Source organism: Myxocyprinus asiaticus, chromosome 44, assembly GCF_019703515.2.
Source record: "Myxocyprinus asiaticus isolate MX2 ecotype Aquarium Trade chromosome 44, UBuf_Myxa_2, whole genome shotgun sequence".
Lineage (NCBI taxonomy): Eukaryota > Metazoa > Chordata > Actinopteri > Cypriniformes > Catostomidae > Myxocyprinus > Myxocyprinus asiaticus.
Genome location: NC_059387.1, coordinates 11,473,974 through 11,489,985, shown reverse-complemented (window position 1 = coordinate 11,489,985; position 16,012 = coordinate 11,473,974). Strand labels below are relative to the sequence as shown.

Here is a 16,012-nt window from a genome sequence, read left to right as displayed (position 1 = left end):
AATTAACATATTAGTTAGTGTTATTATTTAGTGTGGTTTTGATTTTGAAGCTGGTAATGAGAATTGTCAAATTTCACTACCGACTACTGAAATTTTGGTATTGTAATAATGTATTGCCTTTATTGTACATGGTAGATCTTGCTGCAATAACATGATGAAAAAGTAGATCTCATTCCATAGAACTATGAACATCCCTGCTGTAAATGATGGCAATGGAGGCTTTTCTTTAATTGACTACCATACCTAATATAAAATATTTATCATATGACAATAGCCTTCAAGTTCAAGGAAATCCACTGTTAAAAAGAATAAATAAAAGTTCAATAAATGCTTGATGTTTCCATACAATGAGTAATTGTGTTAAATAATCGTGATCTCAATATCGATCAAAATAACCGTGATTATGATTTTTGCCATAATTGAGCAGCCCTAACTCTATTTGCTACAGAGTGACAATGAACAACTTCCAGTACTTAGAAGTATAGGTCTCTGTGGAACAATAATGGGCGTTTCCCAATCTGTGGGTGCTTTCAAACTGGGATGGGCATTTCTGAACTATCCAATGAAACTAGGAAACAAGTAGGGAATCTCAATGTAGAAGGCAAATCATGTAAAGCATTTGAAAAACGCCCATCCCGGTTTGAAAACGCCCACTGATTGGAAAATGCCCATTTTTGCTCTGCAGAGACACAAATCTCTGTACTTAAGGCATTTTCTCTAATGAAGGTTCTTGTATGACAGATTGGCAAGACGATCGTTTTAAACAACAGAGGGACTAGCTACACAATACTGCATTGATCACATGCCATTGCAGGTCAGTTTCAAGCTAATTTACTGTGTGACCTCTACTGGTGCACATAAATACAGCTCACGTTGTACACTGCTGAAAAAAGGTTCTTTCTTATTGGCTGGACAGTAAAGAGCAATGAGAACCAAGATCAGACAAGAGCAGCCTGTTCAAAGGAAACAGGGAAGGGACAAGCAAGAAGATCAGATTAGATGGGCTCGTGTTTTCCAGACCAACAATTCAACAGGAAATATTAGCTGTACAACAGAGATACATTCACATATTGTGAATCTGAGCTTTGTAGTAATACATTAAGAAATAGGCCTACATGAAAAAGTACAATGGTTTTTAAATCTAAAATGTATTTGTCACTTTAAACTTGAATGAAAAAGAGCAAAGGTCAAGAGAAATGTTGCCACATTTACAAAGACTGATCCTTCCTAAGCTAAAACGGTGGTACTTAAATAGTGGGTCATGACCCAAAAATAGGTTGCATGTCTGTTCAGGTTGACAGCAGGGAAAACAATGCTAAATGCAATCGATAATGTAACTAATCATTTAATTGTGCAGGCTAACAAAATAAACAGGCTTATCAACATTTAAAAGAAAGAAGCAAATGCCCCCCATTTCTTTTGATGTTTATGTCAAAGGCTCAGTGTTCAATCAAACTCATCTGAAGGAAGCTAATAATACATTAAAATACAGGTTCACTTGCAAAAAGGACAAACATGGTCCAGCCAAAATGTGTTTGTAGTATGGTGAATTATCAGCTGGCAAGACTATGAAACTATCAAAATTCAAAAGACGTTAGAAACCTAAAACCTAACACAACATGTTTGTCCCATCTGTTAGTAGCTAGTTAATCACACGCTGCTGTAATTCAAATAACTGTGTACAGCGGCAAATGTGAACCTCAATATAGCAAGGTTACCATTTGTGGCATATGGGCTATGGTTTTATCAAATACTTGCAGATGTAGCAAGGCTGTTATGATTTTTTTGCACTACTCTATATATAGTATGTATGCATATATGTATAGACATACAGTATATGTTTCAGCCGACAGTCCTCAGTCAAGATTACTGGATGCAGAATCAAAGCTCAGTTTAGAATGACTTCCAAATAAGGTGTATGCTTTCGCTGATCTGTAATGTGGCCTGCCTGGAAAACAATGCTTGGATCAGTTCCTAAATATTTCTGCTGAGAGTTCAATAGCTGTATGAGACATAGCTTGAAAGGATTTCCAGAAAATCATGATTACCTCTGTTATACAGAATAAACATGTACAATACCAGTCAAATATTTAAACACACTTCAATGTATTAATGTCTCTAATGATCTTAAAAAAACCTTTGATCTTGTCTAAAAGTTTACGCCTAAATGCTTTAAATTAGTTTTGTAGACAAATATAAGTTGTGCCAATGTAGACATTTCTTTCATAAATATGTTTTAGATGGGATAGTGAAGGAAAAGCAGCCAACAAGTGCCCAAGGAAATCCCTCAATACTGTTTAAAAAGAATGTGAGTGTGCTGTGCTGTTATCAAGGCAAGTTGCTACTTTGAAAAAGTTAACAATATAAGAAAGTTTTTAATTAACATTTCCTGGTCACTAAATTATGACATTTCTTCCTTTTTGTGTTACTTCATAGTTTTGATGACTTTACTATTATTCTAAAATGTGGGAATTACCATTAATGAAGACTGAATACGTGTGTCCAAAAAGTGAAAGGCACTTAATAATAATTTTTAACTTCACTTAACTATTAATCTCACTCGCAACACTTTAAAGCGAAGTTGAATTTAAACCCTGGAGTATGTTGTGCATTTCCTTTGCACCATCACATCAACAAACTTCACAAGAGCCACAAGAAAAAACAAACAACTAATTTCAAATCACAAACACTTGAGTTTGTTGTGAATTTCCTTTGCACCATCACATAAACAAACTTCACAAGAGCCACAAGAGAAAACAAACAACTAATTTCAAATCGCAAACACTTGAGTTTGTTGTGAATTTCCTATGCACTATCACATAAACAAACTTCAAAAGAGCTGGAAGAGGAAAAAAAAACAACTTATTTCAAGTCACAAACCCTGGAGTTTGTTTTGAATTTCCTTTGCACCATCACATCAACAAGGTTAGAGGTCATGTACAGACAGCTAACAGATGCAAATGACCACACACAAACACACACTTCATTTATTCTACCTAATGGACTCCTATCTCCATTTACTTGATTAAAAAGCTCCTCTGCACTCAGACACAAGGTTGTTCTAAAGGACAGAGGAGTCAGACGTCCTGTTTAGATTAAAATGGGTACAAGGGTATCACTAAATTCAATTAATCAATACAGCTTGTGCCATAAGTTTGTTTCCAGACTTACTGACATTACAAAGTATATTGGAAAGAGAATCATGCAAATTTTAAGGAGACAAACACATCAGTCTCAGACCTGATTTGCTCTTATTTGAGAAAGTGATTGCAAAAAGAAACCATGAAAGATCAGGGCATTTCATCTGTGAAAAACATAGTCAATAATTATATTTTTATTGTTTATTTTTTAGTTCCGTGGCACTTGCAGATTCAAAATTATGGGTTTGATTTCCAGGGAACACATACTGATAAAGTGTATACTACAGCTAGATTAAATGAAATGTACTCTCTCTGGATAAAAGCGTCAGCCAATTTGAGTTTTTCTTAGATTTTCCACTCTTGTCCAGTATGTACTGAATTCTGTTACTCATCCAGAAAGGTAGCCTAGATCCTACTCTTGTAAATGTAGATAGTTCACCATTTACTGTTTGAACAATTACTGATAAGAAAGATGTTTAGTAGTGCTAATAGGAACATCTCTGTCTCCAAAAATCCCTGATCACATGGTGTGTTTAACAGACTGAATAGCAGTTAGATGCAATTCTCTAGGACAACAGATGAGCAAATTCATTAAGCAGCCATGGAAGCCTCAGGCTGGTGTGATTTAACTTTCATTCCTTCTTTCTAAATTTATATCTAATGAATCAGGTTTGGGGTGACTAAGCAATATGATTTTCAGCGCTATAATACAAAGAATTACTCGAGATTGGAAACCTGCAGCTTGACATAAGCACTAGTTTTGGACACATAAAATGACATCATACAGTTTAAAGTGGTATGGCTAAATGCCATAGTCACATGGTCATTTCCTATTAGGTTTAAAGAGTGTTGTTCTGTAATATAGGCCATACCTTCAGGTCTATTAATGTTAAAGAAATGTTATATGCAATTTCTTAATGTTTGTAAATCTGAACCTCTACTTCACATCAATAGTTTGGATATTATAGTAAGAATTGTACAAATAATAATATTAGAAGGTTTTTATTTTATTTTTATTAATTTTTTTTTACAGTAAAAGGTCTATTAAACCTTGAGCAAAATCATTTTGGAACTCCAGCTTCCCAGAGTTTACATGAAAAATTATAATAATAATAAAATAATAATATATTTATTTATTAGGGGTGTACATATAGGTACATGTATTCGTCCCGAACCATCACGGTACTGACGTCACGGTTTGGTGCATGCAGTCAGACGAAGAATACATCAGTCAGTCACAGGTGATCCACTCCAATTATATTTATATATATGTTGTGCATTTTATATAAACATTCCAGCAAACTTTTAGTTGTGTTTTATCATTGAATTGGTGAAATTATAGAGTATTTTTCTTTGTAATCATTCATTTGAATTTAACCTGTGAGCGATGTCATTCCTAATTGACCGGTCGCGTCCTGCTCTCTCAGAACGGCCTGTGATTAGAGAGAGAGTCAGGTATTTGTTTTGGAGCTCTCTGTGTCAATGAGTAAAAATGTGTTATATTATGCACACATTTGGTTTAATACTGATTACAGAGGTGTTTGAAAGCTGGATTGAGTTCATGTATGTGCTTTTTTGACAATAGTTTTAACAGATATTCCGAGTTTTATAAACGAAAACGTTTACACTGAAATGTTTTCGTTTGATGTTGCCACCTGCACGCCAATTTAAAGCGTGGATTGAGTTCACAAAAGTGTAATGCAGTGTATTGAACTAGCGTAGCTTTCGGTTTGACCTCCAAATGTATGTTTATAGCCATATTTGTGGCCCAGACAGTTGATGAACTTGCAGTTACTGTATTAATGGGGGGGCAGGGCTTAATGTGTTTTCTCTCATACATCCTTCAGCCAAGAGACCACTGATCTGAGGGGGGTGGGGGGCTGTTTCCTGCCCTGTTTCTAATAAACTGCAGATGTGATCCGCCATAGAGCTGGGGTCGGTGGTTCATTTGTGGTGCTGGGTGAAATCCACTAGGCACACACAATATATATATATATATATGAAAATTTAGTAAATTCCACATTCCACAAAATTGGTAAATCTAAACCATTTTTTAAGATTGTTATAGTTGAATTTTGTTTGAGTCTCTTAAATGTATTAATAAGAAAAAAGTTGATTATAATTGAAGTGTCTTTTTTTCCTTTCTCACTGTAACCCATAACAAAAATATACTACACACACAGTATGTGTATATATATATATATATATATATATATATATATATATATATATACTGTATAATGGCATAGTCACTTTTTTCCTTTTTGCCTGCTTCAAAAATCAAAATAAAAACTGTGAGAATGTTAATAAGTATTTAAAATAATTATTCATATTATAATCAATTACAGTGATCTATTATAATAACATTATTACAAACAAATAGGTTGTAAATAATATAAAATAGTCGCATTAAAAAAAACCAAAATCCTTATGTAGTTAAATGAACATGGGAAGGATCCACATAATAAGATTATTCTCCCTAGCAACAAGTGTAGATGTGCTGGACTCATACTGAAAGAAAAAACAGATGGATCATGATAAAACAAGAAAGAAAGGAAAAGAAAAAAAAAACTTTGCGAACTCGAAATTTCAGAAAAACAAGTAGAACTGCAAAAGAGTTGTTGGTGAGAGACGACAGAGAAAATAGAACATCTTTTTATAAACACCCAAAAATATCTGACTGTGAGACAGACCGTTATTTAACACACATTTCCATCTTTACATCATTACATAAACATGTCATTTAAGAACCACATCTGCCTTTTCTTTGAACAAATTAACATAAACCCGCAAAGAAAAAGGTGTCTTTCGTTAGACATAATGCAACTTTACCTTTTGGCTTTTATGTTTGTTCTCTTCACTTTCGGAGCCTCATAGGCGTCTTTCGTCAACGTGTCCCCTTTTTCTCTTTAACCCTAAAACCGCATAAATCCTTCAGACGAAACAAATCATGGGAAACATTCCATTCTGGGTCCGTCCGCTATAAAGTCAAGTATTCCGCGAAGTCGACGGGCCGCGTTTATCGTCTACGTGTATGCATTGGAAAAGAGGAGTTGATGAACGTTCGCTGGAGTGAAAAGTGTGGTATCAGCAGAGAAACAGGACCTCTCCAGAGACCACGCCCCTACAGGAAATACCACCAGACGTCATCACCTCGGTCTTACGACGTCATGTGTCAACCTCTAAATAAAAAATAAATAAATAAATAAATAAATAAATACCATTTAAATATTGTGTGTCCAATAAAATCAAAGAAGTTCACTTTAACATTTTTGCACAGAATTTTCCCTTGTAATGCATCACTATGAAGACAAGGGTAAAAGCCTTGAGCACCTTTGTGTGTGTGTGTGAATTGAGTCAGCACTGTTTCTCCCATTTAAAGTTATGTAATAGTTTCATTCTTAAGGGCATTTTTGTTATTATGAAAACAAAGCATGGTCAGTTTTTTCAATTCTCGCAGAAAATGTTTATATTCACAAGCAAAAATTCCCCCAAAAATTGCCTAGATTTGCAGAATACTTGTTTGAATTTGATAACTTAAGAAATACACTTTTAGAGCTATTAAATATCAACATGTAATAATAATAATAATTAATAGAGAAAAAACACTGGCCACCCAATCCACCATGATCATTATGATAGTTTAAATTTAACTCAGAATAATATTCTATTTATATAATATTCTATATATATTCAGAATAATGTCTATATCAGACATTAAATATATATATATATATATATTTAGAAAAGTATTAAGAATGAGCTTTTCTACTTTTTGTTGTCAGTCAGTGAGTCTGTCCCTGAATGACTGTTAATTTTAAATTGCAAGAGGGAGAATTTCTGTGGCAGAATGAAGCACGTGCAGATCAAATGCGCGTTCATATACAGTATATCTATCAGACAGCGACTAATGTAATTAGATATTACCAGTGCTGGGCGGATTACTTGTGCTGAGCAGATTACTTGTGAATTGTAATCCGGTACTGATTACAAATTACATGATAAAAAATACAATCAGTAATGTAATATTGTAGATTACATTTTGGAGAGTAATCTAATTCGATTACTTTTGGATTATTTTTGGATTACTTTCAACCTAATTCTATTTTATTTTATGTCACATGTGTTTGAGTAGGATAATCATTTTAACATAAAAGTACAAAGAGGAAGAAAATGTATTTCGTTCTTTATTTCTAACTAAAAGGGCTCTTATGACATTTTTAAAAAGTGCATTAAACGTTACATGAATGAAACAAACACTGAATCTAACAGCAATGGCCAAAGTTTATCATTCAAAACACTGAGACATCAAGTTCATTTTAAGTGAATAAAACAATATCAACATTACAAACATTAGTGATCATAAAACCAACAGCAACATTGCTAGATCAAAGCTTTCATCTTAAAAGACTGAAAAACTTTTAACCCATACAGCTTACTGATAGTCCATCACCTCTTCCAAAGCCGAGGCGCAATATATTATCTTTTGAACAGTAAGAATATTCTAAAAGAGCAGAATATTTTAAAACAGCAGAGTTCCACCAAGTCACACAAGGAACAATTGTGTCAAGTTTCATGCAGTGGAATCACTGCATCAGCAGCAACAGTAGAGTGATGGGCTTTGTTCCATATTGCTGCACATTTTACAGCTGAACTATTGTGTACCCTGTGGGCAGGACCCTTAGAGATGGCATCCACTAGATCCTCTGAAGCAATGAAATTCAAAGTGTGAGCTGCACACCATTGGTGTAATTTCATTCTTAAAAAAATGAAATTATCTCTATAGATTAAGTGGCTAAATGCTGCGGTAGTAGCAAGTATCAGTCCTGAGTGCAATACACACAACCCTCCCCCTCTCTTTCAAAAACACTCGAAGACTTACCGAACATATATTAGCAGTGTGCTGATTGGGAATGAAAAATGTAAAAGATAAAAAAAAAAAGAGAATGATTACGACGATCAATAAATTATCAACAATTTACAGCTGTTGCCTTGTTAATGTGTAATCATGTAATCTCTAAAAAAGTAACTGTAGTCCGATTATGAGTATTTAAAAATGTAATGTAATCCAATTACAAGTACTTGCTTTTTAAATACGATTACGTAATACAGATTACATGTTATCCATTACTACCCAGCACTGGATATTACAATAGCATATTAAGGTAGGAAGGTAATGTTTTCTCATTTGTTCATTATAATGCGTTCAAACGGCATTTACTGTTAGCCTATCTATTTCTGCATTTAATTAAACGCTAGCCTACTTCACTATTTTCATTCGTTGTTGTCTGTCATCCTCAAATAATGAAATATGATGATGAAAGATGTGAAGTCCTTCTATGGAAAAATAAATGCTCCAGATTCAGATGTAAAGATCTAAAATCTGCAGTGAAGACTTCTTTACATTCTCTGGCCCTTTCTAACATCACAGTCCTCTTCTGAAGATGATGATGAATTTATACAGTGGTCTGAAAAGTTTTTGGATACTTTAACCTATGATTTTGTTTCATTATATAACAAAATATAAAATCTATGTGGCATCTGCCAATAAATGCCAAGGTTATTTTTAGTGGATACATGAAGTCAGTTCCCCTCAAGTGCCCTAACAGTGTAACCACATGTGTAGTTCATCACATTAACTATGAACAAGTTCCACTAATCTTTCACTACCACAGAAAGTCCAAATGCTTCCAGACTTCATTTTGAACAGCATATCTATTGTTTTGTCATTTAAAACTTCAACTTTATGTTACTTGAAAAATGTACTTGCTATCTTTCTTAAAAGTAAAGAAAATAAAGACAAGTGAAAGACTAGGAGAGAGAACTGATAGAAAGATGCTAAAAAAAAAGATCAACACCAGACTTAATCGCTAATTCTGAAAGAGAATATGATGGAAAAAGATCCTGTATTATATGCAAAAACAGAAACAGAAAAACAAAGTTGCTATGATTACATAAGCAGAAGTAACAGAGACACCCTTAAAACAAATTCCTTCCTGAATACAGACATACTTTGCAGTGTTTAAACTTGATGTCTTGATTTTGTAGGACCAAATAAGCACATATACAAGAACCTCATATTCAATGCGTTTTGGGTCAAATTGTCAGGCAGAGTAAAGTAAATGAATAATGTTGAAGATTTTAAGGCCAATGGGATCTTCCATTCAAGTTTAGTTAAATTAAGATCTTTTATTCCTCTCTTTCATAAATAACACATTCAAAAAGCGATGAAAAGCTGACCATTTAACATAGTTCAAACAGCTTTAAAGTATAACATATGTCCATTATGATTCAGTAACAGAGGATTTTAAAAGTTTAGTATCTCCTAAATAAATTCCTGGCATTGTAAATATATTTGAGAATACTACACTGCCCTCTTGTGTTCATTAATGTTATTTTCTAGAAAAGTGGCTTGCTGACAACATTAAGTTGAAAATGATTGATGAATTGTTGCTGCAGTTTTTATAATACAATCTAAAAATTATTTATTTATTTATTAAAAATGATTAAGGTTAAATATAAATAAAAATGCTATTATAAAATTTATAAATAAATGTATTAATATTTTTTTTAATTGCCTCTAAATAAAATATTTAGCATATGGTTTTCAAACACACAAAAAAAGAATAAAATAAATTAAAACAAGCAAAAGGACTATATTTGTGCATTGGAAACTGCTCCTGTATCAAGGAAGAGGCTAAATATTTTTATTTGTTTGGGATTTGCCACATATTGTATCTATTTAGCTAAACATAATTTCTATTAACAGAAATTTTGGACAAGTGAAAGACTAGGAGAGAGAACTGATAGAAAGATGCTAAAAAAAGGTCAACACCAGACTTAATCACTAATTCTGAAAGAGAATATGATGGAAAAAGATCCTGTATTATATGCAAAAACAGAAACAGAAAAAAAAAAGTTGCTATGATTACATAAGCAGAAGTAACAGAGACACCCTTAAAACAAATTCCTTCCTGAATACAGACATACTTTGCAGTGTTTAAACTTGATGTTTGTACATCACATATTGTATCTATTTAGCTAAACATAGTTTTTATTAACAGAAATTTTCTACCTGATTTAAAAGTTTTAGCTAAAGGGATAGTCATCATTTTCTCACCCTCATGCCATCCAAGTTGTGTATGACTTTCTTTCTTCTGCAGAACATAAATTAAGATTTTTAGGAGAATATCTCATCTCTGTTGGTCCATACAATACAAGTGAATGGTGGCCAGAACTTTGAAGCTCCAAAAAGCACATAAACACAGCATAAAATTAATTCATATGACTCCAGTGTTTGAATCCAATCCATGTCATCTGAAGCAATTTAATAGATTTTGGATGATAACAGACCAAAATATAACTCTTTTTCGCTATAAATCTTGACATCCGTTTCCTTGGTGATCATGATTTCAAGCTCGATTACACTTCCTATTGCACCATCTAGCACTCTTTGTATGCATCAAACACTAGGAAGTGTAATCGAGCTTGAAATCATGATCGCTCATTGAGACTGCAGTGGAAAGATGGTCAGTGAAAAAAGGAGTTATATATTGGCCTGTTCTCACCCAAAATCTATTAGGATAGCTTCAGATGACATGGATTAAAACCCTGGAGTTTTATGGATTACTTTTATGCTGCCTTTACGTGATTTTTGGAGCTTTAAAGTTTTAGCCACCATTCACTTGCATTGTATGGACCTACAGAGCTGAGATATTCTCCTAAAATTTTTCATTTGTGTTCTGCAGAAGAAAGAAGGCCATACAGATCTGGGATGACATGAGGGTGAGGAAATGATTGAGAGATTTATTTATTTTTGTTGTTGTTATTTTTGGGTGAACTATCCCTTTAAAAGTTGAGGATCCTCTACCTTTCTCAGCATAATTCCTATACTGTATATTTCCCATCTATGTGTCAAGGTGTTTGTTTGTTTGTTGCCTCTGGGCAGAGAACTAATAGATTTTAAAGAAATGCATGTGCAACCAGTCCTTTGGGGGAGGTGCGTACATGTTTCTGTTGATTAAAGCTGTTTTAACAAAGATTGCATCGATTTGCAACTCAACCCTCTTCATGTTGTTTATCCTGGCAATTGGTTTTGTTTTTATCAATAAATTCAAGCCTTGAGGAACTCTGTTGTGTGGTGAAATAAAGCTTGCTGGATCTTTGTGCTATTCAGTTAACACATTTTCAACATAAACTGATAAAGAAGACCTGAATTAACAAGAGCGGTCTAGAAAAAAGTGTAATTACCAAAAAGTGGCTCATTTTCCTTGACCTAGCAGGATTTCACACTGCAGAACAGTCCTGACAATGCTTGTATGCTTGAAATTTCATGTCAGCTACTAGGCTACGTGAAGATTTTTATTTTAGTGCAACAAAAGTGGGGCAAAAATACGTGCAAAAGTCACAATCAGGTACAGCAATTTAAGAAAGAAAAAAATTTAATCATTTAATTTGGGCCAACACATACAACACCTTGAATTACTGTAAAAAAACAAATGTAAATACAATACTATAGCCACAATGTAATCTTCTTCATGTTCTGGATTAAGTCAAACAAAAGCATTTTCCACAAGGTGGAAAACTAGTTCTTGTTTGCTGATTATTATGCACGCACCCACTTATGGCATCATAGTTGTCATGGAATTTGGAATTTGTGCACCTTTGAGATTTCATAAAGCCTGTAATTTGTGGTGGAACGTCTGTCGGTTATATAAAGCCTGTGTTGCTCCAGGTTTTCATGTGTCCGGGCGAAGACCCGCTCAAGACCACTGTCTGGGATGAAAATTCTGCGAAGTAAATGAGGTGAAAAGGTTTGCGCTTTACAGGGTGGGGTGGAGTGGAGTGTGGTAGTTTGACAATTGACATTATATTGCCTCATGTTATATAGATACACAGACAGACAGACAGAGTTGATTTGTTGCTAGTGTGTGTTGTTTTAAAATGAATAAATTGTAATAAATAGATTTATTTAGATTAATCACTCATGACACAATTGTTCCACAGTTCCATCTGGTGGTGCCACAGTCAATTACAGTGTTGATCACAGTAAGGTTAACCACAGGGGACCTCAAGTGCGACAAACATGCAACATTATCGATCTTTGTTATCGATAATGGTCGATAATCGAAAGACACATCACAGAAAAAAAAAATTATATATAAAAAAAGAGAATTATAGGACCTTTGTGATTTTCTATTTATTTTCTTGTTTAAAGCTACACTATAATTTTTTTGGTTAAAAAAATAACAAAATATTATTAATAGAGAGTACAACAAAAATCCATCTTCCAAACCATGTCTTTACCAAAATACACATTGAAAAACCTATAATAATGATATTATATTATAAATATTTTAGACGGATTTTGCAGGAAATTCATACATATGCCATTCACCCGTGCTTGTTGACGTCATATCCATACACAGAGAAAATAAGATCCGGCTACTGTAGCGCGCGTGTGGGATTAGCCAAAGCTGAAAGTTTGTTGTCACAACGAACAAGAAAAATTGACCATGGATCATTCAAAATGGCAAACCTCCAGGGAATCACTTTGTAAAAACAAAGAAACCCCAAACAGATCAGAGTCTGCAAGCAAAAAGGGAAAGCGACAGAGTTCGTAATAAAACCTCTTTTTTCTTACTCTACAGGTAAGATATTTTATTGATATGGTTTATGTATAGTTGTGTAATCACACACACACACACACACACACACACACACACACAGTAGTGAATTACAATAATTTTACTGTAATCGGTGCAGAACTTTTCACTTGCTAGCACACGTGTATTTTTATAAATAAATCCTTTAGTCCTATAGGCTTGCCAAGGACATGCGAGTTTTGAAACGATGTTGACCACTGGTTGGTAACAATGACAATCTATAAATGAATTACTACCGTGGTCTAAATAGACTGAAATGGCAGAATATACTGCAGATATAAAAACTTTACAACGTTTGACCTTATCAGACTAGCAATCATTGTGTCTAATGTTAACAAACGTTGCCCAACATCAATGTTTCCAATAAGTCAAAACAACAGGATAAGATATGGCAATTACCTGCTCAGATGGCATGTTTTCAGATATCCATCTTTTTATTTCTTTTGTTATTTCTTTTTCAATTCACTCTGATAAGATGTCCTGTATCCTTGTGTACACCGGTGCCTCGAACCACATTCATCTGCGCAAAGGAGCAGAGCCAAACCACAACCAAAACAAAGTCTTTCAGCAAGACGCATACAGTTTTATTTTTTTAACCGCTAGAGGGCCAGAAGTTACATAGTGTACCTTTAAAGGAATTGTTCATCCAAAAATGAAAATTGGCTGATAATTTACTCACTCTCAGGCCATCCAAGATGTATATGACCTTCTTTCTTCATCAGAACAGGATTTAAGATTTTTAGGAAAGTATCCCAGGTTTTTAGCTTCATCCAATGCAAGTGAATGGACACCAATTTTTGATGGTCTAAAAAGCACACTTAATCAGCATCAAAGTAATCCACACGACTCCAGCCAATCAAGTAATGTCTTCTGAAGTGAATCGATACACTTGTGTGAAAAACGAGTCGCTAATTAAAAGGTATTCCACCCTGGACCTTGCAAGCGGCTATTGGCAGGTTGAAGTAGATGCACAAGTCCAAGAAAAGCCTTTACTACTCGCATGGGCCTCATTGAGTTTGAGTGTATGCCGTTTGCTCATGCAACACTGCCTGCAAGGGTTGGCCAATGAGTCTCTCTTAATCTACCTTGATGAAGTTGTTGTCTTTTCTCCAGACTTTGAAAGTCACCTGAAAGATCTTGAGCAAGTGTTCAGAAGGCTGTCCCATCATGGTCTAAATTTACAACCTCGTAAATGCAAGCTGTTTCAGCCGAAGCTAACTTACTTGGGCCATGTTATTAGTCATGGAGGGGTGGCAACGGATCCCAAGAAAGTCGCTGTTGTGCAGGATTGGAGGGCCCCGCAAACCATTAAGCAGGTGCGTTCTTCCCTTTGCTTTGTGGGGTATTATAAATGATTCATTGCTGACTTTGCCAAGATCACAGGCCCGCTTCATCACCTTCTGCAGGGTACAACAATAACAAGAAAGATGCCTCAGTGATGTGGACTGAGGAGTGTGAACTCTTCTTTCAGAGGTTGAAAGATTCCCTGGTGAGTGCCCCAATTCTCTCTTTTGCTGACTTTACTCTGCCTTTCTGTTTGTATACAAATGCAAGTCTAGAGGGGCTAGGAGCTGTGTTGGCCCAAGTCCAGGAAGGGAAGGAGCAGGTCATCACATATGCCAGCCACAGCCTTCATCCTACTGAATGGAAAGATCAGAATTACAGTTCTTTTAAATTGGAGCTATTGGCCTTAAAGTGGGCCATGACAGAGAAATTCAAAGATTACCTTTGGGGCATGGAGGTGGAAGTGTACACTGACAATAACCAAAGAGTGCATTTGGAGACTGACAAGCTTAGTGCAGTGGAGCAGCATTGAGCAGCACAGCTGGCAAATGTCAGGTATACTATTAAGTATCGACCTGATTCTTCAAATCAAAATGCTGATGTGCTCTCTAGCTTGTCAGGAGAACAACATGAAGTGGGCGTAAGGACTGCACAGGAGGAGGAAATTGAAGCAGATGGTACTGTGCAGGAGGAAGACATGAAAGCTGGAAATGATAATGAGTGTTTGGAATGGCAGAGGACACAGCAACATGATCCTGATTTTACACAATTGTGGAAGTGGAAAGATCAAGGTTTCCTGCCACCAACACTGGTCATATCTCCCCCTGGTTAAAGAGGCTTTTGGGAGAATGGAAAAGGATTGAGGTGGTGGATGGAGCATTGAGACAACTGTTTGTAGAGAGAGCCACCGGGGAGATCCGCTACCAGCTGTTGGTACCCCAAACTGAAATGAGCTATTTGGGAAGAGTATTATCAACATGCTGGCCATCTGTGCCCTGAAAAAACATTATCCACCTTGAAGCTGAGGTTCTTTTGGCCAACAATGAGACGCCAATGTGTTGAGTGGGCAGCTAGCTGTAGCCAGTACTTGTTGGGAAATGCTGGAGCTGAGGTAAGGGCCCCTCTGGTACCTATAATTACATCATACCCATTCCAATTAGTTGACATGGTTTTCCTGTCTTTGGGTCACCCAGCAGATACTTACCCCTACATATTGATAATGACTGATTTGTTCTCAAAGCATGCCAATGCAGTACCTACCATGGACCAAACCGCAGCCACCACAGCAAAAGCAGTATGGCAGAATCTTTTTAAAGTGTTTGGCCGCCCAGAACTGATTCTTACAGATCGAGGGGGAGCCTTTGAGTCATCCTTTTTAAGGAATTATACCAAGTTTCTGGGTGTCTGTGAAGTCGGACCACCGCGTATCACACACAAGTTGGGGACATTGACCACTGTATCCCAGTCCCAATGGCCAAGCAAATTGCCAGTGCTGGTACAGGCCTACAATAACACAGTCCACAGTACAACGGGCTTCACTCCACATTTTGTAGTCTTCAGGCAACACGCCCGACTTCCAGCTGACTGGTTCCAGGGGCTTTTCCCCCAGCTCGTATGTGTACATTAAATGGATGGGTGCAGTGCCATCATAAGACCTTGAATCAAGCCTTGAGTGTGGTTAGACAGAACTGTAGCAGTCAACAAGGGCAGGACCAAAACAGATTTGGTCGGTGAACAAAGTTGAGCCTCTTCCTGGGGAGCTTGTGCTGCTCCGCCACTTCCGACGTAGAGCACACGGTAGGTTGGCCCCACGATGGTTGCCAGTTCCATTTGTGGTGGTCGCTCAGTTACACCCCAATCATCCTGTGTATGTAATTCAACTAGAAGGCAAAGATGGCCCCACCCGTACAGCTCACAGAAATA

General features: G+C 35.8%; 1 protein-coding gene across 1 annotated transcript in view; it reads right to left on the bottom strand.

Annotated features, from left to right (window-relative positions):
- The window catches only part of itgb1a (integrin, beta 1a), a 47,917-nt gene extending 41,665 nt beyond the window's left edge, over positions 1–6,252 (bottom strand). The window contains exon 1 of the mRNA XM_051687671.1: positions 5,973–6,252. The gene's annotated coding sequence lies outside the window, so the exon portion shown is untranslated. The remainder of the gene's footprint in view (positions 1–5,972) is intronic.
- Positions 6,253–16,012: the final 9,760 nt, after the last annotated feature.